Source organism: Elephantulus edwardii, unplaced genomic scaffold (genome assembly GCF_000299155.1).
Source record: "Elephantulus edwardii isolate Elephantulus edwardi_28Jun2011 unplaced genomic scaffold, EleEdw1.0 scaffold00083, whole genome shotgun sequence".
NCBI classification, from domain to species: Eukaryota; Metazoa; Chordata; class Mammalia; order Macroscelidea; family Macroscelididae; genus Elephantulus; species Elephantulus edwardii.
This window is the reverse complement of record NW_006399833.1, coordinates 2858206-2864205: the sequence shown is the minus strand read 5'-3', so window position 1 is coordinate 2864205 and position 6000 is coordinate 2858206.

Here is a 6000-nt window from a genome sequence, read left to right as displayed (position 1 = left end):
TGGTTCAAAATTGGAAAGGGTGTAGGCCAGGGATGTGTTCTATCTCCATACTTTTTCCACTCTATATGCAGAACAGATCATCTGGGAGGCTGGGCTCTATAAGGAGGAGTGTGACATCAGAATTGGAGGAAGACTCATCAACAACCTACATTATGCAGACAACACAACCTTGCTTGCTGAATCTGAAGAGGACCTGAAGCACTTGCTGAAGGTCAAGGACTGTGGCCTTAAATATGGATTGAGCAAAGATTAAAGTTCAACATCAAGAAAACAAAGATTCTCACCACTGGTGGATTGAGAACATCATGACAGATGGTGAAGAGATTGAGATTGTTAGCAGTCTCAGTTTCCTTGGCTCCACAACCAACACTCTTGGTACTAGCAGCCAAGAAATCAAAAGACAAATTGCATTGGGAAAATCGGCTGCCAGGGATATCTCCAGACTCAAGAGCAATGATGTCGGATGGGAGACTAAGGTGTGCCTGATTCAGGCCATGATGTTTACAATTAATTGTTATGTATAAGAAAGCTGGAAAATGACTAGGGATAATAGAAATTGATGCTTTTGAGCTGTGGTGCTGAAGAAGAGCATTGAATGTATCAAGCACTGCTAGGAGAGAGAATAAACAAGTTCATCCTGGAGAGGGTGAAACCAGGCTGCTGCTTGGAGACAAGGATTCTGAAGCTCAGCCTGACATACTTTGGGCATGTTGCAAAGAGGGAGCAGTCCTTGTAGAGGGACGTCATACTTGGGAGTGTGGAGGGACAGCGCAAGAGAGGAAGACTCTTGATGAGATGGATTGACTCAGTGACTGGCTCAGGATAGAGCAGGGTTCAGAGCTGTTGTACATAGGGTCACTATGAGTCACAAGCGACTCGATGGCACATAACAACAACAACATATATACACATACATACACACACTCACACACTTTGGTAGTTTAGTTGGTAGAGAATTGCCCTGCTAATCTGATGAAGGCCAGGCCTTTCTGGCCATTCAAAGCTAGAAGCAGTTCCGTGGGAGAAAGATAAGCAATCTTGTCCCATGTGATATATAGCCTTAGAAAGTCACTGGAAAGTCAGCTATGAGTCAGGTTCCAACTCCACCACAATAAGATTATTATCTGACAGTGCCCCTTTAAGATTATCCTTGCTATTCTTAGTCTTTTGCATTGCATTATAAATTTTAAACTCAGCCTCTCACTTTAAACCAAAAAAAGAACCAGTTGGAAGATTTATTGGGTTGTGTGCTCCTATAAATCAACTTTGAGAGAATTGGGATCTTTACAATATTGAGTCTTCCAGTCAATTCTTCCATTTCTTTATATATGTTTTAACTCTCTCAATAAGTTTTATCCTTTTTTGTGTAGAGCTCCTGTTAGATTAATTCCTAAGTATTGTTAAGTCATTGTAAATGGTGCTTTTTACACCACCACAATAAATGAACAAATATAAATTATCAATTATTAAATCCTTCTTGGATCAACAATAAATATCTAGATAAATATTAGTCAAGAAAGACATTATCTGGTTTCAAAAGCAACTATAATATATGGGTTTGCCTAAAGGTCTTTGCTTTGTTTCTAAAAAAAGTGTTTATTGATTTGCATACAATCTCTCATATATATCATGTTTCAAACATGTAATACAGTAATTCACATACATTATATTTTATATAATTTATAGTTTGTCCAGATAGATAATTCTAGGTTTACATAAATTGACTTTTGTCACCCCAAAAATATATATAATGAAGAAAAAAAATGTAATAGGCCATGATTCTCAGTATTATGTTATCATCTCCCATTTTGTGATCCTATGTAGTTACCCTAACTTCTATGTGTTGTAAGTACCAACCTCTATGGTTTGAATGTAAATGGCAAGATTGCCAGTCCAAAGACTAAGGTGTGTTTGATCCAAGTTATGATATTTTCAGTTGTTTCCTATGCATTTGAAAATGAGACAATGAAGACAGAAGACCAAAGAAGAATTAATGCCTTTGAATTGTGGTGTTGTCAAAAAGTTTTGACTATATGATGATCTGCCAAAAGTACCAAAAAAGATAGGTTGGAGGAAATGCAGCCAGAATGCTCCATAGAGGCCGGAATGGTGAGACTTCCTCTCGCATACTTTGAGCATTGTTGTCAAGAAAGGCTAGTCCCTGGAAAAGGAGATCATGTTTGAAAGGATGGAGAGTTAGAGCAGGAGAGGAACACCCTCCATGGGCTGTATTGACACAGTGACAGTGAACTGTGAGGATAGTGCAGGGTCATTATGAGTGAGCCAACTTGATGATCCTTGACAAGAACAATGAAGTAAATAAGGCAAGATTCAACAACAAACTTAATTCATTGCCAGTCAAATTGAAACCAACTCATAGTTGTCCCTCCATTGGGTTTCTAAAACTGCAGATCACATGAGCCTCTAGTGGATTTGAACAGTCAGATAGGTGAAGCCCTTGGGTCAGTAGTGTAATTTCCTACAGACTATACCACCAGAGCTACCTGAGGCAGGATTGTTGTTGTTGCTAGGTGCCATCAAGTTGAGTATGACTCATAGCGACCCTATAGACAGCTGATCTGAACCCTGTCTTATCCTGTGCCAACATCACAATCTCTGGTACGTTGGAACCCATTGCTGCAGTCACTGTGTCAATCCATGTGGTTGAAGGGTTTCCACTCCTTCACCCTCCTCCTACCTTTCCAAGCATGATTTTGTATTCTTCAAGAAATAGCCTCTCCTAGAGCTCTGGAGGCCTAGCAGTAAGAAGCAATACTGAAGGCACAGAGTTTGAATTCACCTGCTGCTACATAGGAGCAAGATGGGCATTCTCCTCCTATGTGATTAACTGCCTCTGAAAACCCACTGGAGGGTCAGCTATGGAGTTGGTTCCGACACAGTGGTACATAACAATAATAGCAACATGCCCAAAGTACGCAAGATGAATCACGTGGTATACCATGCCAGGAATGAAAGCCAGAGGAAGAGTGGTGTAGTATTCATAGTTAAAAAGGCAATTTGAAGTTCTATCCTGAAGTAGAATGTTGTGAGTGATCCATACACATACAAGGAAGACCTGTTACTAAGACAATTAGTCAAATACATGCACCAACAGCTAAAGCCAAAGATGAGGGGATTGCATATTTTTATAAAATTTTGCAGACCAAATATGCAATCAAGATGCTTTAATGACCATTTGTCACTGGAATGCAAAATTTGCAAAGAAGCAACAAGGAAGGGTAGTTGGAAAGTATAGTCTTGGTAGTAAAAATGAGGCCTGAAATAGAACGATCAAATTTTGAGTGTTCAATGATTTAGTCATTGCAGATACATTTTTTTAATAAACATAAATGGCGACTTGACACATGGACTTCACCTGATGGACTGCATAGGAATCAGATATAGATAGATGATAGATAGATATAGATATAGATGATATAGATATAGATAAAGATATAGATGATATAGATGATACAGATACAGATATATCAGATAGATATATCAGATAGATATATAAATATATAGATATATATATATGTGCAAGGAATTGTTAGAGAAGTTCAGTGTCAGCAGTCAAAAACAGACCAGGTGCCGATTGTGTAACAGATCGTCAATTTCTCAAGTTCAAGTTCCAATGAGGACGAAGAAAATAAAAACAAGTCCACAAGAACCAAAATATGATCTTGAGTCTGCCCCATCTGAATTTGTAAAAATCATCTTAAGAATAGGTTTGAGACATAGCAGTGATTGTGAGGATACCACAGGAGCAAATAGCACTTTGTACATGGGGTCATGATGGTTCCTAATAACAACACCAACAGTGACTTCAACAGCTGAGCTTTCTCAGACACAGTCTATTATTTTTACCACCACCAGAGAATAGATCACGTTTTCTTGTTAATTTACATACACTTTTGTGGAACTCTCAACATTTAAAAACGTGTAATGTAGTTTCTCCGGAGACCAGATTCTCCGTTCTGTTGTTATGTTTTGTAGTTCTTTTTTAGTGACTCCTCTACAAAAAGTATATTGTTTGTTTTCATTTCAAGATGTTAAGGATGATCAGGAAAATACATATGGCCAGTAGAAGGCAGTGTTGCAAAACTATTTGTTAGGGAACTAGGAGTTTTTGCATGTAGAAGAAGTTTCTCATGGAAGAAGATATTCTTAAATCACAACATGAGGGATCACTCAAATAGGAAGAGAATAAAGAAGCCTTATGGCAGAGGAGGAGAGAGAAAGTTTATGTGTCTAGGTAGTATCACTCAACAGCCGAGTGAAAAGTCCTCCTCCATGTCAGAGAATTCAAAATGTCAGCAGTGTCTTGGGGTCTTTGCAGCAATATTTACCTTATCCACATCATGGAATGTTTAAACCAGGGAGCTCTGGATGCCTAGTGGCAAGAAGCTGCGCTGCTATCCCGAAGGCACGCAGTTCGCATCCACTAGCTACTCTTTGGGAGAAGGGTGAGTAATCTCTTCTCATGTGATTAACTGTCTCTGACAACCTACTGGAGGGCCAGCTATGGGTTGGTTCCAACTGAACAGTACACAACAATAATGCAAACCAGGAAGGGGCTAAATGACTAAAACTGGGTTCATCTTTTTGAGTGTTTTCTACCTACATAAAAGCTCTTAATTTGTACGCATTCAATAATTTAAAAATAGCCCATATGCACTTGTTTTTTACATATTTAGAACCTTTCTGCTTTGCCTATACTATGAAACTGTGCTCAACATACCAGAAGGATGTTTCATTGCTGTGTGTGGCAATGTCAGGATTGCCATGCCTATGAAAACTGTTACTACTGTGTGGTGTCTGGTATGATAGATGTGCCAGCAAAGGTGGTTTATGGTTTCCTAATTTATTGTGAAAACTCAACTTATTGCTGTAGAATCAGAACTGACTCAGTTGACCTCGCAGCAGGTTTTCAGAGACTATAAGTCACAGTGGGGGAGAGTGAGCATCCTTCTCCCTCAGAGTAGCTGATAGAGTTGAACCTCTTGTCTTTCACTTGGCAGCAACTAGAGTTATTGGGAGTGCTGACCATTAGGAGGATCTCTGATCTCGGAATTCTCTCAGCAGTCCTTTTTTTACAAGTCCATTATGGAGAGATAGTGAGTAAACAAACAATCTTTATGTCCCTTCCCCAGAAAGACAATACAAGGAAATGTTGCTGGTATTAGGCAACTGAATCAGGGAGCAGAAGAAAGCCCCAGGGGACTGTAGACAGGCAATATTCAACAAAGCAATTGTGAGTCACATATGTATGGTAAGAAAATAGTTTCTTCCACCAGCACAGCCCATACTACAGCCACCAGGGCCACAGCTACAGTGAACTGGGGTAGTGGTCCTAGAAAGAGCCTGCTTCCATAAGTACCATATGCTCTGTATAGCTTACATTGAAGCCAAACAATAGGCAGGCCTATAAGGTGAATAATAACACCAACGAAGCATTCATTTTGAAGAATAATCAACCACATAAGTCAAAGGGCAGCATTTATCCAGGGATAGGGTTAATAGAAACAGGAGACACAGGAAGGAAGTGGGAAGAGTGCAATTTACATTGTATGTATTATAATTCATGTTAACTCCCCCAAAATTTGTATGAAAGGAAAACCAATTTGTTTTTTAAAACATTCACTCAAATCACAATGAAAAGGGGGCAAAGAAAATAAAAAGAAACAGAAAGAATTAAGTAAAAGAATAATATACCAAATAAAAATATCCTTCAAGAATGAGGGTGAGAGATAAATAATGTACATGGCTTTGAAACAGATGAGGGAGAGAATTGTATAAAAGGAATATAGGATTAGGTATTAGCAGCATGACAAGAATCCAAAATAAGAGCTGCATAGTCAAGTGGACTGGGGTGGTTGGGGAGAGTCTGTATAACAATGAAATAATTTGTTTTCCAAAGAAAAAAGTAAACTGGGGGCGGGGGGAGGAAAATGTGCAACAACGAACTGCTGGAAATCCAAGTTCTCTATAAACTTTCAT